Raw genomic sequence first — 26,158 nt, forward strand, 5'->3', positions numbered from 1 at the left:
ATTTGAGTGAAATTCCAACCAGTGTCCGCTTCTGCTTAGCACTTTACTCAAATTAGTGCCTGGGAGTTGCTTAAGTCTCGGGGCTGTGTCGCCCTCTAGTGGTGGCTGACTTTGGTGTAAAGCGGCCGTCCTGCTGTAGGGCTGGAGTGGAGGTGATGGCTGTGTCCCAAAGAGCTGGTGACAGGCTTGGCTGTATTCAGTCACCGACACGTGAGCTCTGCAGTTGCCATCGCCTTTATACCTCCAGCTTGCCCTTCGTAAGAGGCTTAAAATTTATGGTAACTTCCCCCCCACCCCGCCCGGCTGTGCCGCGTGTCTCGCGAGATCTTAGTTCCCTGACCAGGGATCGAACCTGGGCCCTCAGCAGTGAGAGTGCAGAGTCCTAACCACTGGGCCACCAGGGAATTCCCTGTGGTGACGTTTCACATGAGGTGTGCAGAGGTATTGCTTATACCCAGCTGATTTATTTATTTTTCTCCACCAAACCAGTTTCAAAGGGGGGCCCACCCATTACAGTATGTGCACTGGCTACACCGTTCTTTCGCCTGTTCCCTTTTGGGTCCTGTCATCAGCAGAGTCCCCACGTCCTCTGCCTCCTGAATGTTCCCAGGCCTCTTCGCTCTTGTGAAAACCTGGCTGGCTGTCCCTGGAGGACCCTGCTTCCCTTACCGTCTCCTCAAGGAGTAGTTTTTTCCTATTGCCACTTCCAGCTAACCTACCTTTCCCCCTGTTTTAAATCTCAGCTCCCGTTGAAATGTGTACCCTCATTTGTAGCTGCCCTTCCCCACCTCGTTCTGGCATCATCTCCTGATCACCTCCTCCTCTGATGTCTCCACCCACCACTGTCCATCCATCCACCCGGCAACCTGGCCTCTCAATTCTTGACCTCCCCGGCTCCAGTGACCTTTCTGCACCTCATTATTGACCCTCTTTAGATCTCGTTGTCTTGATTAACCTCCAGAATCTGGAATCGTGATTTCAGGCATTCGCCTCCTGGATCTCCATGCCCGTCCTTCCTACGTGAGACTCTTCCTTCAGAATTTAGAGTTCTGCGAGTCTGTGGATCCCCACCTCCTTTTCACTACCCGTCGCCAGCGTGGTGCCCTGAGATGGCAGCCTAGACTTCATGGGTCCCTCCTGAGAACAGCCACACCACTTGGATCCTCTTATTCCTTTGGACTGCCTGATGAGACCCCAGCCAGCCCCAGTTAGACTCCCCACCGTGGTTAAAATCATTTTTCCAACTATTGCAAGACTGTGTGAACCGGCCTCATCACATCTGTGGCCACCCACCTCTGATTGGCATCTATCTTACTCCACTTTTGGGGTAATTTCACCAGTTGCAAGAAAACTGACACCTTCTGATCGGTCATCAGTTCTCCCACATCTCCCTCCTCCCCTTCCCAGCTGATGACTTTGCTTCTTGTTTCATTGAGAGAAGCCGTGCAGTCAGTCTTTCTTACCACTGGCTGCATCCTCTTCCGCTGCCTTGGCCCCTACAAGAGCTGAAGCATTGGCTGGTTCTTGTCTAAGGTCAGTCCTCTCCCCCTAAGAAATCTTCTGTCACCTTCTCAAGGATGTCTCTCCTGCAGCTCACTCTTTTTGCTCCTGGATTCTTCATTTCTTCTTGTCTTCTGGATTCTTCCAAACGGCCTAAAAACTAGGACTTATAATGTTTCTCTTTGAAAATTTCCATAAAAATTCTGCGTTCCTCTCTAGCCGTTGCCCCCTTGTGCTTCACTGGATAGCAGGTACCCTTCTACCTAGATTTTACTCTCCACTGTCTACTTAGCTTTTTTCAAGCTTGTAACTGTGTCTCTTTCTACTCCAGTGACTAGGGTGACCAGTGGCTGGTACCTGGTTGGGACGCCAGCCATCGGTGCCCACCTGCACCGTCCTGGGAAAGCCTGCCCATGTGTGGTCTGCCCTTGTCTTCCTTAAACCTTCAGCTGCATTTGAAACCACTGGCTCTCCTCCTTGAAAGCCTTTCTGGTCCCCCGTGTTGCCCACTGGCTCTGTTCTTCCCTTGCCTCGTGGGTCATTCCTTCTAAGCCTCCCTCTGGTTCCTCCTTTGCTTCCAGGTCTCCAAATCTTGCAGGCTCCGGGGGTCGGCCCCCATCCTCTTTTTTCCCTTATTCACTCTGTTCCCTGATGTTTCATCCAGGCCAAAGCTTTAAGCCCTCCCTGTAAGCTGATGAGTCTCAAATTGTATTGCCAGCCTGGACTCCTCCTTGCCTCTGAACTCACACTTAGAGAGCCAACTTCCCATCGGACAGGTCCCCTTGATGGCCCATGAGAAGCTCAAATGTAACCTGGCCAAAGCAGAACTAATTCCTTTCCTTCTCAAGTGTGCCCCCACCCCCCAAAGTCTTGCCCACTATCTCTTAACCAGTTTTTCAGTTAAAAACCTAGTTTACCATCTTCCTTCATATTCCCCATCTAGTAATAGTAATCACAAGACACCTGTTGAGGGCTTACTACATCCGTGCCAGGCACTGTTCTAAGCATTTGAAAAATGCTTAAGACTCTAAGCGAGTCTTAAACTGTAGAGGAAGGCTGTTAGCATCCTGTTTTACAGATGAGGACGTTTGACACAGAGAGGTTAAGTGGTCTCTCCACAGTCACAAATTTTCTAAGTGTTGGAATTAAGATTCGAGTCCAAGCAATGTGACTGTAAGCCTGGGCTCTTAATAAAGAACCCAGCGGGAAGAGTGGCCAGCCTTGTCTGCAGCCGGGACTCCTGCCTCCCTCCCCATCTTCCCCCACCTCCTGTCCAGAGTGATCCTCCAAAGTAGAAATGAGATCACGTCACTTCCCCATCAGACTTGGGTCCCAAAGCCCAGGCCTGGCTCTAAGCCCCTACGGGAGCCGCCCGAGTCCCCAGCCCCGCCTCTCCCCTCTCTCTGCTCTGCTCTAGCGCTGCCGAGAAAAGATGCTGCGAGCCGTGAGTGCAAGCCACATGTGTACCCTTCCTTTTCTAGTAGTCTCACGACAGAGGAAACAACAGGTGACATGCATTTTAATGTTTTAGTTAACCCATTCTGTCAAAAAGATTATTTCAACGTGGAATCAATACACAAAAAATTAACGAGATCTTTTACATGCTTTTCTTTTTATGCTGGGTGTTTGGAATGTGGTGGGTATGTCACCCTTGCAGCATGTCTCAGTTTGGGCCAGCCCCGTTTTGGGGGCTCAGTAGCTGCTAGGGGCCACCCCCTTGCACAGGGCTCGCCAGCCCTTCTGCCTGCAGGTCTCAGGAACTTGGTGTCTGCTGTCCCTTTTGCTCAGAACAGTCTCCCCTAGATCTTCACGACCTGCCTCCCTTTAGCCTGGGAAGGTCTGCTGCCTGGAGAAGCCTTGCCCCCAAACTGCAAGTTTTCCCCGAGTCATTCCATCCTTTTCAGGTTGCTGTGTAGCATTTACCCAGCCTGAAATTAGCTCATTTCCTTGTGGGTACCTGTCTCCCTTCTCAGGAATCTCAGCCGCCTGAGGGTGCTCGCTCACCCCAGCCCCTTAGCGTGGTCCCCACCCACCCAGCCTGTCTGTCCTCCCTTCCTGTTGACTGTGAGCTTCTGTCCATTGCCCTTCGGGTGGGGGTGAGACCTGGTGACTGACTACTTTCGCTGCTCCCATTTGTGACCTCCCTCTCTCTGCATCTCCCGATGCTGCGGTGCTTTTTCTCTGACGACACCGTGTATGCTGGCATCCTCTGCCACTTCCTGGGAATCAGAGCTGCACCTGCCGATCAGCAGGCGCTAGCTGTGTGAGGCTAGTCAAGTGAAGATTAATTAGAGCCAGATAAAAGTTAAAATCTAGGTCTTCAGTTGGCGTCCGCCACATTTCACATGCTCAGTAGCTGCATGTGGCCGATAGCTACCATGTCGGACGTTCCCGGCATCATAGAAAGTTCTGCTGGGTGGTGCTGTTTTAATATTCAATACAGTTATTTGATGGCACGAAGGTTCAAGATACCGTTACCTTTCCCGTCATAATTCATTTATTCAACATCCCTGGTTGTGGTTCGTTGTAAAATTCTTCTTATCCCAGGAAACTTAATGGGGTAAAGAACCCGAACTCTGAAATGGTTTCTGTGGGGGTGGATGGGAATTTATATGTCCAGCTGCCTCTGAGTAAATAATACTGACAAGGGTCTGGACAACTTGAGTCCAGAATGATAGATTCCATTTTGAGTCCAAAAAGATGGTAGATTCCATAATATAAATGACAGATTGTAACCTCAGCCATGTTGCCATTTCCTCCTTCACCGGATCCCCCCTTTTTTTGGGTTCTGTTATCTTACCGCTTGACCGGAGACCTGATCTGGCCTTTCCAGGTTCGCAGGCAGGTATGGCTCAGTAGCGCTTGCTGTTACCATTGTATAATGTTGGGATTCAGTGAATTAAAAACCTTCTCTGCTTAACACACTGTGGTTGAACAGCCCATTGAGATGCCTGGAGCGTAACATGCAGTCTCTCTCGTGGCTGTTGAGGGCAGTGGTGCTTTTGTTTTTCCTGGCTGAGTTTGGCCTTTGGATTACTGGGCATACACTCTCACCGTACTCGGTTAATGATTTCCCACCTACAGTAACCCGCTCGGCTGCGTGCACCCAATACAGTGCGGTTAGTTCCAAGCTATGAAGCGCCTGTCATGCATGTAGAAGATTTCTGTTATTAAAAGAGGGTGTTTGTCAGGGGGTGAGACTTTCTGGCGTGTGTTTTCAAAATAGTAAACAAAACAAAACAGAAAAACCCAGATTACAAGTGAGAGATTTAAAAAAAAAAAAAGAGCCTTGTGCTCTATCGCCTTGTTGAACATGAATTCGCGCTGCTGGCTCAGCTCAGGTTGCTGATGGAGAGTGTCCTGAGAAAGTTGTCTAGACAGTTGTTGTGCCTCACTGCACAGAGTCTAACCGACAAGTTCACGACCAGCCTTGGCTGCCACTCCTTGGCCTTCTTGGGCCTTGTCCGTGTTCAGTTATCAACAGTGAGGGGAAACGGGACAGTTGATTCAGGAGGGGCAACAAAGTCCTCCACATTTGGCTTCCATACGTGTACGTATTGCCCGGGAATTTGAGCATAACTCTGTGCATCATGTCCTGGGATCAGATAAAAGAATGGAGACACACAGCGCATCCAGCTCATCCTTTTACTTGGTCGTTGTCTGCCCTGCCATTCTAGAAGCTTCTCCACTGAAACAGAGGACCCAACTAGGGTTTCCACTTTCTCTTTTGGGCCCATCTCAGTTGGAGGAATTAAGTGTTAGGGTCTTAAATCTCTTGCAGCTGCAGGGCGAGTGGATCCACAGATGATCTCATTAAGCTCTATAAGTATGTGTTCTTCCTAGAGCTCTTGAAAGATGCATCACAGACAAACCCAAACGTGGATCCTGTGATCCCAGTTGTCCGGGATTCATTTCCTGCGTCTGTGGCCTCATTGTGACTTGCTTGGCACTGTTAGCAGAACTGCTGATGGCAGAGCAGTGGCCTGATGCTTTTCACCAGGTCATGCTCTTTGAACTTTTGTTTCGTATTTCACGTACAGTTGCTTCTTGGACTCTTGTGTTGAAGTGCACGTGGAGAGTTCTGGAAAGAACTCTCAACAAATTTGAGACAAATTTTCTCAACAAATTTGATTATATCATTTGAGACATGTTCTCGTATAAATATATTCTGAAAAGGTAGGAGAAAACATCCACTTTCTATTCTAAGACACGCCCGGCTGCCTCTCTGCCAGCAGAACCTGCATCGGCTCTGCGTCCTTGTCTGGCTTCCTTTCCTCATTTCTGGAGCAGAGGGATTAAGCCTCCAGGACTCTAAAAGCTCCACGCTAACTGGAGGAAATGGAAACCACAGAGTCAGGGCTGATCGGACAAGTCTTCTAAGTTCTGTTCTCCCTTCGCTGGGGTCAGGGTAAGGGTTAGCTAACCCTAGGTGTTCTAAAGCCTTTTAGCGTTATCCCGACTCTCACCAGTTAAACTGTTTGTTTTTTTTGCCACCCACTGGAAAGGGGATTAGGAGAGGAAGACCTGTGGAACTTCCTTAGGATGAGTTAAACGTGAGGCCGCCACATGGGAACGGGTCCAAGGGATGTTGTATTTAAACAATTAGGTTATTTTGCAGATGTGAATTAACTCTCACATACGGTACTGCCCTGGAGCCAGCATTTTCCTGTTTGGTTGCTGCATAACAAAGAGCACTTGAATAATTTAGGGTCTTTACTTTTGAACCCTCAACAGTCAGGTTGGGTAGCGGTTAGGTTATGTTACCGAAGGTGGGGTCCGGCAGCTTGCCGCTCAAAAGCCGATAAAGAGGCACGGTTGGTGGAAAGGAACGTTTGCTTTATTTGGGATATGCTGGCAATGGAGGGGGGGGTCGGGGTGGAGAGAGGAGGGTGGACTCCTGTCCAAAGGCCTCCTTCCCGCCCCCCCCCATCAGTGGGCAAGAGCTTATATAGATGGAGGGAGGGAGCTATAGGCAGAAACAGCACAGTCGGCTCTGACAGTCATCTTGATATTGGTCATGCATTGGTCTGACCAGAGCCATCTTGATTGTTTTAAGTACAGTTAATCTTCAATTCCAGGGTCAGTTTGTTCCCATTCCTTTGAGGCCAGTTCTCGGAATTGTGGCAGCTTATGTCATGGCTACAGTCTAGTCATCAGTCATCATGTAGTTAACTTCTTCCACCTAGTGGGCATTTCAGTATCTACAAGGTAGCTCACAGGATACGGCTCAGAGTATTATCTGTAGCCCTTGAGAAGGAACTAAAGGTTCTTGACTATGCTTAAGGACTAAACTATTATTATTTAGTCTTGTTGGACTGTTTCCCTTTGTTTCTGCATTTTCTCACTTCTCTGATTAAACTTATTCTTTGGCTAAGGTTTTTGTATAGACAAAAGGCAGGTAAGGACATTGGACGGGGGGCAAGGGAGGGGGCGTAAGGACCATAGCGTCCTGCTGTTTCAGTTACCCTGTTCCAGAATGCTCTTAGCAAGTTAATTAATCTACTGTATATTCCCCAGTTTCCTCATCCAGAAGGTGGCATAATCATATGACTTAGAGTCATGAAATTTAAGGAGTTAATAAATACATGGTGCTTGGCGTACGGCCAGTCCTCAAGCTGATCCCAGGTGCCTTTCTGAGTGTCGAGAAGTGTGAGCTGTTGGTGTTATTCTCTGGTTTGGGGGGTTTGTTTTGATTTGATTTGTTTCATGAAGATGATGAGAGTATCTGTGATTTACTTGTGATTAGAAGCTTTTTGTCTGTGGGCAACATCAAAGTTACAAGGCAGTCTGTGAAAAGTGATTCTGACACATGTGGTGGGTAGAGGTTTGAGATCCCTCATGTATCGAGAGATCGGACGAATTGAGCAGGAAATCATTTAGCTCAAACAGCGAAATGTTGGTTAACTCCTATTTAGGAGGTTAATACTTTAATAATGGGCTTAAAAACCATCGTGCATGTCCCCAGACCAGGTGGAGGGGCCTCTTTCAACGCAGATCTCAGTTATTCATGGTGCTAAGCGGCTTCGTCTTCTTATACGCCTGGCACGTGGTACTCAGTAAACGTCTGTCGCATGAAGCATGGAAAGAACACGAGTGACAGTTGAGAGTTGGGTGTCTTTTCTGATTTATTTGGGAGATCCTGGGGTTTTGACCCCCATAGAATTCTTATGGTTTTATATGCTTAAATGTTACTGTTTATTTAAAGTTTTGAAGCTTTGAGCAAAGGGTTAATTAGGAGAATGAGCTCCTGAAGTTTCTAGGCCAACTGTTTTCATTTCTCCAGCATTTGCAGAGCTGCAGGGTTTACAGAGGGTTTCCCACAGTCCCACCTTGACTCCAGCCCCTGGGGTGGATGTCACTTCCCTTTTATAGATGAGGTCAGAGCTTGAGGAATATAAAGAAACTTGTTCACAGCTGATGTGCCAGGACTTGAACGCAAATCTTTTTACTTTGGATCACATGCTCTTAGCATTAATGAGTGTGTGTGTGTGTGTGTGTGTACATACGTGGGAAAAAGTATATGTATTTAAATAAGGAGCGAAACTCCTAAATTGCAAATTGATTTTTTCTTAATATACTAATGTTCATAATGAAGCCAAGGTATCATTTCCCTTTCATCTACACTAGACTGCCTTATCTGTGTTTCACCATGAAGATGGAAAAGCCAGTGTATTAAATAAACACATTTTTGACCGGAGACGTATTACAGCCACAGGCATTAGTTTCTGCAAAAACACCCCGGTTGATAATGTGTTAGGCGTGCCCTCTGTGCTTGTCCATGTGCTAATCGCTTTATGAGTAGAGTGTGAGCTCATATAATCCTCATAACGAGTCTCGGAGAGAGGTATTAATTTTTATCTGCCTTTTGGGTGTGAGGTTGTGAGGTAGAGAGAATTGAGCTTCCTATTCTTAATTCTGCTGTCATTTATCACCCCAGTCAAGCTAAGGAATTCCACTTCCTAAGTGAAATCTCAGAATTACCTTTTTTTTTTTTTCTTCCTTTCAGAACTAGGGTTGCTGTGATGGCAGTGTACCCTTTGTATCCTCAATTCAAGGGTTTCACATTTTATTGGGATTGCCTGCTTCTGCATTTCTGTTTCCTCGAAGGCAGGGACGGGCCTTCTTATTTGTCTAATACCAGCCTCCGCCGTGACGTCCATCCAGAGTAAAAGCCCATTGCAGTGCAGTGAATGAGTGCGTGAAAGAAGGCAGGAGTGAACGCTGAGGAAAGGAGTGATGATTGAGCGAACGTTCCCAGCATCTTGAGATCTGCAGTGACTCTGGCCTCAGGCTGTAGTGTACTGACATCTCTCTTATTCAGCGAATGCGCTTTCTAAACTGCAGTCTGTTGTGAGCGTGAGTGTGTACATCTCCTCTTGGAGACAGGGCAGAGCTGTGTTATTGGTGCCTTCTTTTTTGGTTTGCTCTTCTGATTGTAAATTCCCATTGAGATGGAGGCCATCTGACCTTGAACTGAGAGATAAAAATCAGACTGTGAAATTACAAGTTGTGATCTCAGGCATTCTGCACAAACTAACCTTTGGCCTACTTGGCTGCAGCCAACCTCTTTCTAGTAAATTCCCCACTGGTTCTTGGCTTTTCTTGTGGAATTACCACATTGACAAAGTTTCCTTCATTGGTATTCCTGGTGCATGGGCTCGAATATCCTTCACCCCTTGATTTGTGGGATCGTTTTGTTTTGTCTGTGATGAGAGTTTTAATGAGAGAGAAGCCAGAAGCCACACCGGGTATGGGAAGAACAGAAGCCTGTCTCTGGCAGGGAGACCCCAGGTTATTCAAACGGTCGTTGCCTGGGTTTCCTGAAGAAGACACCGGCTTTTCATTTTGCTCGTTGATGTAAATACCCCTGGAGTGACTGGCGAGGAAGCTAGATGCCTGCCCCCCCTGGTGGCTGAATAGAGTAGTTCCTGCATCCACTAGGGAATCAAAGGGAGATTATAAGCGTAAACTCAGAAACTTTTGTGTGTTAGGGGTAAACCAAGGAGATAATGAAGATAACAGCTCATCTGCTGAGGGTGTTTCCTGTGTTTTTGTTGTGGTTGTTAGTAACAGTTTTGGCTCTCCGTGGGAAGCCGTTTCCTAACTTAATCAGTTGGCACAGAAAGTGCTTCAGGGGTGATTGTTCTCCACAAGCAGAGAAAGTGGGGTTTCAAGTGAGAGCCGAGTCCGAGTGGAGATGGTCTCCTTCTGACTAAGTTACCGATAAAGTGGTTTTAATGACAGGTGGTCTGCTTTCTTGGGGGCTGGTGTGGACCCTTGTGTATTTACTAAGTGCCCTCCCTTCCCAAAGTTCAAGCTGGGTTGGCGGTGAGGCAGAGATGACACAAAGAGGTCAAAGTCGGGAAATGGGAGGAGACCAAAGGGATGGGAACCTTGGGGCTCCTGACTGGGGTTACAGGGGTCTTTCCGGGAGGGAGACTTTGAGTCTGGTTTGAAGTAGTGAGGGAAGGGTTTAGGGAGTAGGAGAGGTTTGGGTAAACTCCTCAGGTTTAAAGTAGATGGAAAGCAGAGGATCAAGGGCATTCCAGAAGGACCCAGAGAAGCCCAGGGAATTGGGCATTGAGATGTTGAGGATGTGAGGAGAGGCTGTTCCAGACCCAGCACTGGTCTAGTACTTTCCTGCAGGCAAGTTTTTCTGTTTCATCAACTGCCTTGAAATGTACAACCACAAACTGAACAAGTGAACCCCCAAGCAGACCAGCCGGTGCTGTGTGCACTGGCTGATGGGTTGTGCCACTAAAATGGAATCATCGTCTGATTTTACTGATTCACAGAGAGGAAAAAAAAAGTAAAGGAACGGAGGAGATTTTTTAAAAATTTAAAGAATTTCTCCCACGTTGTTCTTCGTAAACATTTGGTCCCCGCTACTGTGTATTTGTGTTGGAATCAAGGTTAGAATGATGTCTGATCTGGCGAAAACATAGCTCTTTTAAGTGGGAGCAATATTTAGTGGCTTTCACAAAGCAAAGAGAAGAATTCGCTTTCTTCGACCCACACACCTCTGTCCTTGCCACACGTTGGTGAGGTCGGTTTTCTGTGTTTACCTTGTGATGAATCTGGAAATGCTCTCGACATGTGTCCTGGGTAGTACACAGGGATTACTCTCTCTGCACAGCTTTCCTTTTCCTGTCTTATATCTTGTTTGCTTCAACATTCCCCAGCTCTTCTCCAGCTGGGTAGATCCCACACGCACTAGGTGGTCTGTCTTGTCTGCCTGTGTTCGTGAAAAGTCTTTCCCAGAGCCCTCTGATGTGGCTGACCTGGTCAGGGGCCCTCTGCCCGAACCCGAACTGGTGTTCCTGCCGCGGCCTTCAAGATTGCCTTTACTTCACTCTCATAGCCGGGTCTCCGTTGGATGGCTCTTTTCTCTCTCTTGGCTTCTGGTATTTTCTAGTGCAGTGGTGCTAGTTTCCTCTGTTCTATTTTAATTTTATTTTAGTAAATAAGTAGGATCACTAGGTTGATTTCATAACCATGGGTTGGGTGAAATCACAGGGGAAATAAACAGCGGGCGGGTGTCACCCGCAGCAGTGTTGCCATCGCGGTATTGGTGACAGGTGCTTGGTGCTCCGGGGGCAGAGCAGGGTGCTAGGGCCTGTGCTGGGTGGCGTTGGGGGAAGGTGCTCCAAGCTGAGGGCTCAGCATGTGCCCACCTGATGCTGTGATACTTAACCCGGCTTGAGAAACAAGCCATTTTCCTTAGTTTGTGGATAAATTAGTAGAATGTGGGAAATAAGCACTTTCATCCTATCCCTTCTCCCTCCTTGGCCGAGGGACCGGACTGGGCACCGTGTGGCTGACAGCAGGATGCCAGAGTCCCCGGAGCACCTCGCTGGCTCGTTTCACGGGGGCCGAGAGTCACCGCGGCCCAGTGTCCGCTGGTTCTCTGGCTGTTCTTCTGAGCCTGGGTGCTCTGCCTTCCGACAGCCTAATGGAGCCCTTAAAGCTGACATGCTCCGTACTTACTACATTCACTTAGTACACTTGGCCGGTTTACAGTGCAAATTCGGCTCCCGTTATCCTGTTTGAAGGACGGGAGGTTGTGTTTTGTAGTGTTGTGTAGCCCTTGTGTGATTGCTGCAGATTTCCTAGGGCTGAGCTGGGAGGAGAGGAGGATAAGATTCCTCATTGTCTCCCCCGCTCTGAACAGCAGACCCTCAATTACATTCCTCTCAGTACCCTTGGCATTTATCTTGGGGGTAGAATCCTTCATGAACTGAAACTTTGGATGACATGGGGAGAATGGGGCTGATATATTCAGAGGATAATCCATTCTATCAATTTTATAATCAGAAAAGTATATTTAAACCAATGCATGTTTGTTTTTAAAAAATCAAACACACACACACACAAAAGCCCCAACAAAGTAGAAAGTGAAAAATCCCCTCTATCTGGTGGTTGTTAGGAACAGATTAAGGGTCGAGGGTGTCTTTCGTCTGTGTTGCTTGATAATAGATAAAGTCACTCTGCTTCCTGGTCGAGCAGTATAGATCTGGCTGATTGGAGATGTGTCGGGAGAGCTCAGCTTCAGAACAGCTGTGTTCATATATCTGCTTCCTTGCTAACCTCCAGAAGGGGGGAGCCTATGACACGACTGTAGAGCTCCCCCAGCCCCCAAGAGTGGGGTGTGGCCGAGGCGGAGTGTCAGGTGGGAGGCATGGAGAGGGCTGAGGCCGGCCAGGTAAAGGTCAGGGGTCAGGGCCCCTGGAGTGGGAGAGTTTTCTGGAGGGTGTTGACATCAGATTTGTATTTTGGTTCCATCGCCCTGGTTCAGCCTTTAATGTACCGGAAGAGGGCAAGGGCAGACAGAGGCTGGGACATGAGATAAGAGCTGTCCAGGTCATCCAGGTGAGAGATGTTGGTGGCTTGGATAGGGTTGGAGCACCCAGAAGGTGGATGGGGCGATGAGGTACCCACACCTGGTCTCAGGCGGCTTCCCTCTGGTTAAGAACATAGCGCCCAGCCTGCAGTCCTACTGCAGATTATGGACATGAAGTGTGAGGGGTGAAAATTCAGCTGCAAAGATCAAGGAACCTCTCAGGTTGGGATTGATGAATTTTTTTGCTTGATTAGAATCAAAATTCCCAAAGCTTATAAAACCCCACTGTTTGGGACTTCCCTGGTGGCGCAGTGGTTAAGAATCCACCTGCCTGTGCAGGGGACACTGGTTTGATCCCTGGTCCAGGAAGATCCCACATGCCGCGGAGCAGCTAAGTCCGTGCGCCACAACTACTGAGCCTGTGCTCTAGAGCCCGCGAGCCACAACTACTGAGCCCGTGTGCCACAACTACTGAAGCCCGCGCATCTAGAGCCCGTGCTCCGCAACAAGAGAAGCCACCGCAACGAGAAGCCTGCGCCCCGCGACAAAGAGTAGCCCGCGCTCGCCGCAACTAGAGAAAGCCCGCGTGCAGCAACAAAATAAATATATAAATAAATAAGTTTATTTTTTTTAAAAGCCCACTGTTTGCCCCACAAAGGACCACGAGCACGAGGAAATACATTTTGTTCCCTCGTCATATGACAAAAATGCAGATTGGTGCCGTGTGCTGTAAAATGTCCAATCAGATTGGTTCCTTTGTAATCAGTGGATTCTTTTGTCCATTTCTGAGCACAGGATTCCTTTCCCCTTCAGTGGTGTATCTGAAGTGTTTTTTTCCTCAGAGGAGGAATGCCTGCCTCGTGTAATCCATCCATTCCCCCCTTTGCAGCAAAGTTCCGATGAATGAATCCTTTGTGCAGCCCTCAGTCACCCGCAGGTCTCCACTGGAGATAACACAGGTGCCACTGCCTTTGCTCGGAGTCGTCAGTTATTTTGCTGAGGTTATTGGAGGCCTGAGAGGAAGTGTTCAGGATTTCACTCTGCTACAGGCGACTGTCACTTGGCGGCCCATGATTCTCGTGAGAGTGCCATGGGGAAGAGAGACCTGGGTTGGATTAAGGCCTGGCTCCTCCACCATGAGCCGTCCTTGAGCTTGTGGTCAGCCCCCTCCGGGCCTCGGCTTCATCCTCTGTAAGAGAAAGACAGTAACACTGTCCTCGTGGGCTGCTTGGGAAGCTGGTCTTGGCCAGGTGTGTCACATCTCTGGCCTCCAACAAAGGGCCGATGGGCTGGTTGGTGTAGATCAGCATGAGTGGTCACCTGCAGATTAGGGATTAATGGGGCCGTTACCTTACGGGGGACTTTGCAGTGTGTTCTAAAAGCACCTCTTATCGTCTCTCCACCGTGAGGCTAGGAGAGAAAGTAATACGAATTATACAGATTAGAGAAAATACGAACTCTTGCACAGTATTGTCACAGAGAGACAAGTATGGTTTTGGGGAGAGGATGAAATGAGTAATCCTGAATTAGAGAAGAAAATAAAATTCCTCTACAGCATCAGGGGTGAGGTGGAAATGAGGCAATAGATTGACCTTTTCTTGGAAAGAGTCTGGCTAAAGTCTTTTTTATTTTTTAAACCTTTAAGTGCTAGATCATTTGGCGATGGTTTACTCAGGTTTCCTGATTGTATGTACAAATTATTGAAATTCATATAATGAAATTCTGTTTTTCCCTCTAGACTGGTGTTATGAGTATGTCATGTGACTGGTGTTATGAATACATCCATGTGTTTGTATATGTATATATATCACTTAGATTGAGTGTCGCTAATATGAATATTGGAAAAATTTCCATCGCTTGTCCCCAATTTCCAAATTAAAAGCATGAAATAATCCTAGAACCCATGCCTGTGGTTAGAAAACCTGGCTGGCTGCTGTCTGATGAAGCTTGCAGGGGCTGTGAAAACCAGGGCAGCCCTGTTTTGTGAAAGCAAGTGTGAGGCTGTGGTCGTGGCAGATTTCAGCTGAATGTCATGCTGGCAGGCAGGCACCTGGTTTATCTTTTCCCCCTACCAAAATTTCTAATTGAATTTGAATCAACCGCTTTAAAATTCTGATTCTAATGTAATGTCTGTGATTCTATTCGGTTTTCAGAAGGAATAATCTGTGTCCTTCGATTGGCGTGTTTAGGGAGCTGGTATTGACCGTTTCCTGTGACTTGTTATAGCCTAACAGATGGGCTCCAATGTAGTAACCCGTAGAGGATGTCTGAATGGCAGAGTTTGAAACTCAAGCTATAAAGCAGGGAGTTCTGGGAATCTTAACCTTGTACTCTGTTTTGTAGTGACAACTGTACTGAGTGTATTTCTCATTACTGGCTCAACCAAGTCTGTGTGTTGAGGAAAAGATCTTCCCACTTACCATGTTAATGCCAGATGCTTAAGGGACGTTGAGGCCCAGATAATGAGGTCTCTTGAAATGAGAATTTAATTTCACGTCTCCTTGAAAAGGAGCTTGAAAGGGAAGCTTGAAAGTGCCAAGCCTCACCTTTCCTTATTTTTCTAATTGTTTCTAACTCCATTTAAGAAGGACCCTCTAGCTCAGGTGTTGATTGACTATCAAGCCACCAGTATGTGGATACCGGCAGAGTCTTTAGAAATGGAGGTTGGGAAAGAGGAGACAAGACTACCTGATGGGGTCAGATGTAAAGTGGGGAAGTACCTGGTTAGCGCTCAGGAGACCTGGCTCCTGGTTCTGAGTTGGAAATGACATATATTGCTGTCCTCCTGTGTGCTAGGCACTGTCCTAGCTACTTTGTGTCATATCATCCCTCCTAGCAACACTTCCAGATAAAGGAGTCTATCTCTGTCCACTGATAGGGAAATTGAGGCTTAATAGTGCCCGAGGTTAAGGAGCTGAAAAGTACCCCTCCTCTCTTGACCTTACAACACTTGACTCAACCTTACGAGAGAGATCACAGCTGCCTCTTCTTTCCAAAGCGTTGGGCTGTATCATCAGTAGTATCTCTTGAGCTAGAAATTTCCGTAGTTTTCATAATTATTCTTGGAAAAGGGCAGTTTACTTCCATATTTCTTCCTTATCAGCAGTGACGACAGCTGGCTCTGGAACAGGCTCTAAGGGTCTCTGGGTTACGGTATTTTAGACCCAATGCCAGAAATGGTGCGGTGCTGTTTGAAGGTCATACAGTAAAGCTAACCAGAGAGGAGGGGCAGAAGTTCAGCGGGATATTTATGCTCTAGGGCAGAGGTCCCCAACCTTTTTGGCACTAGGGACCGGTTTCGTGGAAGATGATTTTTCCATGGGGCTGGGCGGGGGGGCGGTGTGGTGCAGGCGGTAATGCGAGCGATGGGCAGCGGCAGATGAAGCTTTGCTCGCCCACCGCTCACCTCCTGCTCTGCGGCCCGGTTCCTAACAGGCCTTGGACGGCTACCGGTTCGTGGCCCAGGGTTTGGGAACCCCTGCTCTAGGGACTCCGACGGGCTAGGCTGGCCTGTGTTCTGCATTCACGTCCTCAGAGGCTGTGACGGACGAAGGCATCATCGAGGAGGAGAATCAATCCTTCCTGCCAGTGGCCCTTACAGAGAAGTCACAGCAGTGGGCTGTGGGACAGGCAAGCCAAAGGACTCCTACAGCTGTCCAAGGACGGGAGGAGAGAGCCCGAAGGGCCAGCTCTGGGGTTTTACAGATACCGGTCCTGGTAGCGTGAGGCTTTGTGCTGTCTCCACTTACGTAAGAGGGGAATTAGTTACCATTATCTAGAATTGGCCTTCTCCCTGTAGTCGGATAGTAGGCACCTAAAATAGTACTTGACGTGTTAGTAAGTGATAGCTTTCTGTTTAGAAATATACCAGGTGCTTCCGTAGGTTATTTTTTGCTGTCGGAATTGTATCTGGGATGGATCTCTTCTGATTTTATTTTTTGGGGGGGCCAGAGCAGAGAATATTCTGCCCCAAACACCATTTCATGACTGTATATTAAGAGCAGCGTCTTTTTTATTTTCCAGGTTATTCTTCAGCTCCTCTTACTGATCTCTTTGAAGCATTTTGGAGTTCGGAGAGGCCGCTAGTTTGTCTACTTTATTTTAAAATTATTTATTGGCTTTTCTGATTATAAAAGTATATATGCACTGAAAAAAAATGTTAAAAACCATAGGAAAGGATAAAAAAGAAATAAAAATGACCCACCATCTCACTAGACTGAGGTAAGAGCAATCACTGTTGTAGCATCTGGACCTTGTCCTCTGCAGATCAGCATCTTGGTTGGGAGACAGGTGCTCTGAGGGCAGAGCTGAGCCCGTCGTGGTGGTGCTGTGTCCTCGGCACCTGGAGGAGGCCCTGGTGCACGGCAGGAGCTCAGTAATTACGTGTTGAGTCGTATGTGCAGTGCTGTCAGTCAGGGCCCAACAGAGGGGACCTCACCCTGGGAATTGCCCACACAGGTGGAGGCTGAAAGAACAAAAGGGCTCACCCAGCGATAACCCAGAGATAATATCTGCAGGAAACGGGGCTCACCCCAGGGGCTGGGGGAACCCAGGGGAGGACTGGGGTGGCCTGAACCAGGGGCCGTGGGAGACCCAGCAGGGATGGTTCTGAGCCCCTGTGGAGGGGATGTTGTCCAGCTGCGGTGGAACCTCCGTGGGGTGGGGTCTGGTGGGGACGCTGAAGGACTGGGGCTGGGAGAAGCTGGGGTCGACTGGTAATACCAGGGCGACACTGACCAAGACAGGAAGGAAGTCTGTCCCTCTCCTCCCAGCAGGAAGTTGGCCAGAAAGGGAGCCAGGAAATGTAGTTCATAGGGTGCTGGTCCCAGCAGCCCAGGGCAGAGAAGGGAAAGGTTGGGTTTGGAGTTGAGAAGACAGTAAACAAGCACTGTCTGTCATTTTAAAGAACTAGATCTGGAATTAGATCTGGAATCCAATTGTGCTCTGTTCTAATGTAATTTACATTTTTTACTGCGAATAATACGTCATGGGCATCTTTCTGTATCAATAGATACAGCTCTACATCCTCTTTCTCTGTGGCACAGATTCCGAAGTCAGGTTCCAGCTGAACTACTCATTAAGTGTATGACTGGCCAGCTTGTTTAATGATTTAGGCAACATTTCCCTCATTTGTAAAATCTACCAAGTTGTGAGGATTTAATGAGATTATGTCAAAATACTAGCGCGTTACCCTGGCTGACGATGACGATGACGATAACAGTAATGAGAGTTATTCAGTTTAGTCAGTCCCAGATGATGTTTAATGAATTATTTGTGTTGTTTTTGCCTTCATGAATATTCGTGGAAATACATCTGTGCCCAATTGTCTGGGTCTTTCTGCAAAAAGTGGACTGTTCTCATTGAAGTCTATGCTATTCGAGGTTGGGCTGTTCATATACTTTAGCAAATGGTTCTCTAGAACTCTTACATCAGTTTTTAATCCTCCTTCTATCAGTACCTGTGTCCCCAGCACTCTCACCAGTCTGGGTGTGGTTATTCTTTTTGCACTTTGTCCATCTGCTGGGTTGAAACCATATACTCTTGTTTTTGTTTTTTTTGCTGTACGCGGGCCTCTCACTGTTGTGGCCTCTCCCGTTGCGGAGCACAGGCTCCAGACGCGCAGGCTCAGCGTCCATGGCTCACGGGCCCAGCCGCTCCGCGGCATGTGGGATCTTCCCGGACCGGGGCACGAACCCGTGTCCCCTGCATCGGCAGGCGGACTCTCAACCACTGCGCCACCAGGGAAGCCCTACTCTTGTTTTTTATTTGCATTCTTTCGGTTATCGATGAGCGTGAAGGTTTTTCCCAGACTCAGGTGGCAACAGTTCTGCTCTGTGATCAATCAGGCACCTGAGGCCTGGACTGCTCGCTGGCTGGTCCAGCAAGATCGATTTCCTCACACTCTCAGCATTGTTTTCCTCTCTGGAAAACAGGATTGTCGCAGTAGTACCCATCTCACGGGGTTATGGTAAGGACTAAGAGAACGTAAGAGTGTTGAGTCAGTGCCAGACTTTTGGTAGTTCACCTTCTAGTTTCCTGTTGAGTTAACCTCAGCTCCCACCCCACTGTTGGTCTGTTGATCTCAGAAAGGTGAGCTGGAGAGACCTGAGGGTTGAGGAGGGGACCCTGGGGTTAGGGTTTTCAGAGACAGAGCATTCCTGAGTAGGGGTGAAGTCTGGCATGGCGATGGGTGGCTGAGGTAGAAGGTGGGTGGGGGTGCTTGGGGTTCACGAGGCCATTTGGGAACGGAGGGCGTCCGTGGGCCCGGGCCCTGACGTCATGCAGGATCATGGAGGATTTGAGCCAGGGGGGAAGGTGGTGACCCAAGTTCCAGGGTCACCTTTGAAGAGGGGAGGGGGGGATACAGGGACACGTTGGGTGACTGGCCAGGTGGGCTGTGGACAGCATGGCAAGGAGGGCTGTTCATGACAAGTGGAAGAACCAGGGGTATGGAGGCTGCGGTGGAAAGTTCCAGCGTAGGACTGAGTCCTGGCCTCCCCGGGCCTGTCCTCTGTGCTGAGCCACGCTTCAGGTGTGACAAGGACGTGATGGGAGCACTTTGGAAAAGGATGCAGGCGAAGGGGGTCCCAGTGGGCCTGCTGCCGAGGCGGGGGAAGGGTGAGGAGTTGGTGCAGGGTCGCTGTAGCCACACGGAGCCCCGCCCTTCTGACTGGGTGATGCCCTGCGCTTGGTGTAATGCGCTAGAAATTTCGCCGTCTTGAAAGTTTCAGACAAAGGGTCCACATTTCCATTTTCCAGTGGACACCACAGATTGTGTAAGCGTCCAGAAAGATGTGTGGGGGTGGGGGGAGAGTTGACCAAGTGGGCGTGGTCGGAGGCTGGGATTCACTGTCTCAGGATCCAGGTGGAGCCCTTGTGAGCTTAGTCTGGTGCCAGAAGCCCGAGGACTGGGAAGTTTCTCTTGATTGAAAACGGAATGTTTTGCATTGTGATCGACAGCTTTGACTTCGCGCCTCTCTGTCTCTCTCTAATGCCTTGGTGTGTGTTGGTAACATTCATTCGCTCATTCATTTATTTATGGCTGAGTTGGGTCTTCGTTGCTGCACACGGGCTTTCTCTAGTTGCGGCGAGCGGGGGCTACACTTCGTTGCGGTGCGCGGGCTTCTCATTGCAGTGGCTTCTCTTGTTGCGGAGCATGGGCTCTAGGCGGGTGGGCTTCAATAGTTGTGGCAAGCGGGCCTAGGAGTTGTGGCTCACGGGCTTAGTTGCTCCGCGGCATGTGGGATCTTCCCAGACCAGGGCTCGAACCCATGTCCCCTGCATTGGCAGGCGGATTCTTAACCGCTGCGCCACCAGGGAAGTCCAGTTGGTAACTTTAAAAAAAAAAAAGATCTCAAACTTAGGGAAAGGTTGCAAGACTGTAGTTGCACTGGCTTGGGTTCTAGATCACAGCTTCCTCAGGGTGGCACTGTCAGCTGTTGGGCTGGGCAATTCTTTGTGTTCGGGGGCTGACCTGTGCGTTGTGGGATGTTTGCAGCATCCCTGGCCTCTATCCAGTAGAGAGTAGTAGCACCTGCACGCGTGGTGACAATCAAAAATGTCTACACGTTGCCAAATTTCCCTTTTAGGGCAGTCACCCCAGTTGAGAAGCACCGTTCTAGGAAGACCTGAGTTTCTGCCTGACCTCTGCTCTCACAGCCCCATGACCTTGGTCAGGTCACTGCTCTCTCCCCCTGACCCCCAAGCTTCAGCGCTCCTGTCTGCGAATTATCATGCTCTGAATGTGCTGTGTCTGCATAAACAGCGTTGAGTGTTAAAATTTTGAATTTCTCCTAATTTAAGAGATTAAATCACATATTTTAACTTGAATATGGTGATGAGGAAGATGGGCCAGTATTTCACATGTGAATTTGCTGATTATATGTTGCCAGGTTGATTCCTCTTGCCCTTTGTTCAATTTTTGTTGTTGTTGTTTTCTCAGCTGGGGATTTGAATGCACGTGGCCTCTCCTTGCTACCCCTTCTTCTCTGCCAGCCAATCTCACCCATCCTGCTGGGCCCACCTCACCTGCCAGATCCTGTCTACAGGGCGGGGTGGGGGTGGGGGTGCTGCCCTCTGGCCGCACTGCCGGAGGGGCCAGGCTGAGAATGTGGTTTGTGGGTCACGCCATGTGCCCCTGGGGAAGGACCCAGGACCCACGGGGTTCATCCTTTTTTCTCCCCTAGAATCGCCCATCTGAATATCGTTTTCCCTGCTGTTATGTCTTGTACTGGTGTCTTGCTTAATTAATTGGTCATTTAACTCCAATTTTCTCTTTCCAACTCTGTGAGTTTGCTTGGGCTGCTGTATTGAAATAGGGCAGACAGCATGGTTTCAGCAACAGAAATTTATTCCTCGTAGTTCTGGAGGCTAGAAGCACGTGGTCTTTCCTCTGTGTGTGGGTGCCTGGAGTCTCTTCACGTCCAGATTTCCTCTTAAAAGGACACCATAGACATATATACACTACCAAACGTAAGGTAGATAGCTAGTGGGAAGCAGCTGCATAGCACAGGGAGATCAGCTTGGTGCTTTGTGACCGCCTGGAGGGGTGGGATAGGGAGGGTGGGAGGGAGGGAGAAGCAAGAGGGAGGAGATATGGGAACATATGTATATGTATAACTGATTCACTTTGTTATAAAACAGAAACTAACATACCATTGTAAAGCAATTATACTCCAATAAAGATGTTAAAAAAAAAAAAAAAGGACGCCAGTGAGACTGAAGAAGGGCCCACCCCTCAAGGCCTCATTTTGACTTAATCACCTCTTTAAAGGGCTTATCTCCAAATAGAGTCACATCCTGAGGGGCAGAGAGTTAGGGCTTCAACCTGTGGATTTGGGGGCGGGGGTAGAGGAGGAGGAACACACTCAATTCAGCCCGTAACACTGACGTAATTTTATGCTTTTTGTGACAGTAGGCCAGTGTGCAGCAGCTTGTTAGATCTTTCTTAGAAGAAAGGTGAATCCGTGTTTTGGGTATTCGAAGATCTCATCATCTGATTGATTGCTTTAAGAGGTTGCTAAGAGTTTAAATGTCCCTTGACCGGATGACAACACTGCTGATGGTCTCGCACATACAAGGAGACTGACATTTATCCTGAGTGAAACCATGCAGGTGCTTCCTGAGAAACCTCCGTCCAGCTGTATCATTACATAAATGGGAAGGGGCAGAAGAGGAGCATTTGCACAGGGAAGAGATGACACTAAAAGGGTTACTTGAAGACAGGGTGTACCCCTAAGCATTAACCCAAGGTGGAGGGGCGCGGACCATGGAGTTTTCTGCGTCTAAGTCATTACGTTTCCTAAAGAGGTCACGTGTGGGGCTCTGAAAATCTGAATGGTGGTGTCGAAGGGGCAGGTTCCTTAGGTGATGTGACACGAGGTGGGACTAGAGCAGGGCTCCTCAGAGAGGCCCACACCTGGGCTGCACTTTGCTGGGAGGGAAGTTAAAGCCACTGTCCTTTTCCCTGTCACCTGGCAGTGGAAAGTTACCCTTGGTGGCAGCCAGCACTTCCGCATACTCTTCAGAACTGCCCATTCCCTTGAGTTTTCCAGCTAACGTCACCTTTAATGTTTAGTTATTCGCCTAAACAAGACGTCTTGCGTTTAAGGAATTAATGCCACTCGGTGAGACTTTTTTTTTGGAGGGGTAAGGCGTTTTACCTTCCTGGGGCATTTTTAAATTCTGCGGATTCATCCAGAGTCATAGTAGTTTGACATTACCTTGAGATTCTTCAGCCGGTAATTCAACTCTAACATAGTTGACCTAGTTGACTTCTCTCTGGAAGGATTTTGTTCAAACTCAGCGTTGTGAACTTTTGTTTAGAAGCAAGTCTTAATGGGCCTGATAGGTTTTCTTAAAGGAGAAGTTACTTTGGGGAAAAAAATCAAGAAAATGAATGGCTTTAAAGTGTATGAACATTATGAAAGTAATGACTTTTGTTTTCTCGAAGGAAAAAGAAGTGGGCATCTGTGAAATGTTTCTCTTAAATTGTAGAGTGAGAAATGAAGCTTTACTGGGGATGGTCATTTATTTCTATGCAGTTTACCTGGGTAAGGCTCTTTCTGATGCTGAATATTGAGTACAAATGTTAAATCATTTTGGGGAAGAAAGATGGGTTTTCTTTTAGGTTTTGTAATGCTTCTTTATTTGCCTGTTAAAAGGATTTGATGAAGATTTAAATATAAGTAGCTGAATTACATAGCATTCTGTGTGAAGGGATGGTGCCTTTTAATTGTGGAATCAATGCATCCATTTACCTGTTATTTGCCCTACTGGCCTGTGCCACCTTCCTTTATGTTTCTGATAAATTTTAACAAATTTGAAATCTTTGTTCCTAGTGCTTAGAAGGAGAACATTGAGAGCACCAGTTACTCGGGCTGACAAAATGCATTTTAGACTTCAGATGGTTAGATTGCTTTGAGTATTTACTTACGGAGGGGTGGGAGTGAGGGTGCACGGACAGCTCCTTTTCTGAGGCGGGCACAGGGCATTCATTCTTCAGGTGTAACCGGCGACTTACGAGCTGGCCGTCATTGCCTGGTGCCCGGAGCTGGCAGGCACCAAGGCCAAGAGCACTGTTTTCCATACGGGGGGACCTTGGTTCAGTGGGGGTGGGAGTCGGAGGGACTCCCTGTCTACTGTGACCTTGCCCCGTCCCTTCCTCTCTCCTCTCCTTCCCTCAAGTAAGGTACTGTAAATCCCCGCCTCCTCCAGCAGCAGCAGGACTCTGAACTTGAACTCTGTTAGGGAGCGCAGGCCCCGCCTCAAACAGGCAGAGAGTTTGGAATCTCATCTCCTTTTTAAAAGCCTCTCCAGGGGTTTTCATAACTTTCCTGAGGGTCATTTTCTGGTGACTAACGACGTTGGTTCTGGGGAGCCCTTCCTTTGCCAAAGGTGCATCCCTCATGTGCTCTCCTAAAATGATTCTGAAAATGATGCCTGTCTGTACACACCGTCGGGACCCGGGCTGTGGGGAAGGAACTGCTCCTTCTGCCCCAGAGAAAACACAGGAGGGGAGAAACCCTTTTGAGAACTGCTCTGCAGGTTTCCGTCCTCCTGGCCCACCTGTTCTCTTCCTGTTTCTTTCTCCGCAGAGTTTGTCCAGGCTCCATTGTTTTTGCCCATATATTTTGGTGGTTTTTTTTGCATTATGGTTTGTTGCAGGAGGTCAGGGGTGAGTTGTGGTAATTCAAAATGTAAATTTCTGGCGCGTGGTAGGTGCCCAATGAGGGTCACTAAATATGAAGGTTTCTGTGTGTGAAAATACAGAAATCACCATAGCGTGGTCATTTACGGGATGGTTGTGAAAGGGAAGGCTGTAGACTGGTGACGGGACTCAGTTGTGTGTGTGTGTGTGTGTGTGTGTGTGTGTGTGTGTGTGTGTGTAGGTGGGGGGGCTGCCTGCACTAGGCTGATGAGTATTTTGAGTCGTATTGGACACATAGGGTCAAGTGTTAATAGTAATGGAGTTGACTCTGGGATTAGAGAGCAGAGAGGGTGGAATGGGGGTCCATGGTCACAAGAGCGCCCTAGACTGATGGTGACCAGGGCTGCCTGCGTGTTGATGCGTCAGCACAGGAAGAGAATGAGATTCTTCAGTAGGCGGGGGGAGGGGGGAGGTCGATTTAAATATATATGGTGAAGTTGAGTATCAAATCATCTATACCATAGGATAGAAAGAATCGGCAAGATTGGGTAAACGTGGGATGACATAAAAAGAAACTGTTGGCATAAAGCGCTTCTACCGCCTCGTGAAAACAGTTTAATTTCTCATTTTGAAAGTAAAATAAATACTCTTTGGAGAAATAAAGAAAAGATAAACAGAGCAACTCAGGCGTGATGGAGAATTACACTCAGAGTGAAACAGTCACTTTTTCTGCCATGCCAGAGGAACCGTTGGAAATGTTTTGGTGTCTGTTCTCTCCCACAGAGTGATTCTTGGTAAGAGTCACTGGGAAGCTTCACGGCGTCGGGACAGAGGGAGGAGGTGAGCGCTGAGGATCTGTTCACTCTTGGGTTAGATCCCAGCTCCTCTTCTCGGCATTGCTGGCTCAGAGAGAGACACAGGGCTGGGATGCGGGAGGAGGGCTTAGGGTTGCAGGTGCAGGTCTGGGGTCCCTGCATTGAGAAATTTTGTTGGCGCTTCTCACACGTTTCTGTCCAAGTTTTCCCTGGGAGAGGGGACTAAGCTTGTCCCCGCAAATGGGAGATCTTAAAAACGGGTGCAAATTGCCCATTTTGCTGCATGATGCTTTAATATAATATTCTTCCGCAAACTTTATTGCACTTTAGGATCACCTGGGAGCTTGTAAACACAGATTGCTGGAGCCCAGCCCCAGAGATTCTGGTTCTGGGGTGTTGGGTGGGGCCTGAGAACCAGCATTTCCACCAAGGTGCCAGGTGATGCTGTTGCTGATAGTTGGAGGTCCACACTCTGAGAACCACTGTCCTATTCATCAAGACGTCCAGAAAAATTGGTACTCCAAGAAGATGCTCCCTGCCGGCCCTGTGGGTTCCTGGCACCGCTTCCTGCATAGACTCTTGCAGGGAAGTAGCACCAGTCCAGTGTGGGAAATGCACAAATTCCATGGTTGTGAACGGCCACTTGAAGGGTGGGTGGCTGATGCTCTCTGCATCCTCAGGGTTTTGGGGAGAGGAGAGATGGAGAGGAGAGGTGGTTAGAGAGGAGAGGTGGTTAGAGAGGAGAGGTGGTCCAGGCTGTGGAAGGGATCTGGCTCAAAGGCCCCTCTGAGTGGACCCGTTATATATCATGAGCTTTATCATCTTCTGGATGGATGGTTGGTTCCTGTCTTTCTACAGTCTCTCACTTGATAATAATGTTAAAAACTTTAAAATCACCCTTATAAACATAACAGGCTCTTTATAGATGGTCCTGAAGGACAGCAGAGGCCTTGTGAAAGGTATAAAATGTGTCGCTGCAGGGGAGGAGATCGCACTTGGAAGTGGGAAGAGGTTGACGTGGTGTCCCCTAGGCTGGCATGTTGGTAGATTCAAAGGAGAAGCAAGTTGGTAAAACTTTGTGAAATATTGACCATCAAAACCAAGTGCAGGGCTTCCCTGGTGGCACAGTGGTTGAGAGTCCGCCTGCCGATGCAGGGGACACGGGTTCTTCCCCGGTCCGGGAAGATCCCACATGCCGCGGAGCGGCTGGGCCCGTGAGCCATGGCCGCTGAGCCTGCGCGCCCGGAGCCTGTGCTGCGCAACGGGAGAGGCCACAATAGTGAGAGGCCTGCGTACCGCAAAAAAAACAAAAACAAAAAAAAACAAATGCACAGAGCTTGGCGTTAAAAGTAAACATGAATTTTGGGCTTCCCTGGTGGCACAGTGGTTAAGAATCCACCTGCCAGTGTAGGGCACATGGATTCGAGTCCTGGTCCGGGAAGATCCCACATGCCGCAGTGCAACTAAGCCCGTGCTCCACAACTACTGAGCCTGCGCTCTAGAGCCCGTGAGCTGCAACTACTGAGCCTGCGAACCACAACTGCTGAAGCCTGCGCACCTGGAGCCCATGGTCCGCAACAAGAGAAGCCACCGCAATGAGAAGCACGCACACTGCAAGTAAGAGTAGCCGCTGCTCGCTGCAACTAGAGAAAGCCCGCGCTCAGCAATGAAGACCCAATGCAGCCGAAAAAAAAAAATTAATCATGAATTTCAAAATATAGAAAGAGGGCTTCCCTGGTGGCGCAGTGGTTGAGAGTCCGCCTGCCAATGCAGGGGACACCGGTTCGTGCCCCGGTCCGGGAAGATCCCACATGCCGCGCAGCGGCTGGGCCCGTGAGCCATGGCCGCTGAGCC

The 26,158-nt window shown here is 48.6% G+C and overlaps 1 protein-coding gene and 1 non-coding gene across 7 annotated transcripts in view; one reads left to right on the plus strand and one right to left on the minus strand.

The window, feature by feature from the left end:
- NEDD4L (NEDD4 like E3 ubiquitin protein ligase) overlaps window positions 1-26,158 on the plus strand; it is a 344,189-nt gene that overhangs the window by 67,393 nt on the left and 250,638 nt on the right. The window lies entirely within an intron of this gene.
- Window positions 332-404, minus strand: TRNAE-CUC (transfer RNA glutamic acid (anticodon CUC)). The gene has a single exon. It is a non-coding gene; the product is annotated as a tRNA-Glu (tRNA).

This window comes from Aethalodelphis obliquidens, unplaced genomic scaffold (assembly GCF_003676395.1).
Source record: "Aethalodelphis obliquidens isolate GAN/ISIS:26980383/991018 unplaced genomic scaffold, ASM367639v1 scaffold19, whole genome shotgun sequence".
NCBI lineage: Eukaryota > Metazoa > Chordata > Mammalia > Artiodactyla > Delphinidae > Aethalodelphis > Aethalodelphis obliquidens.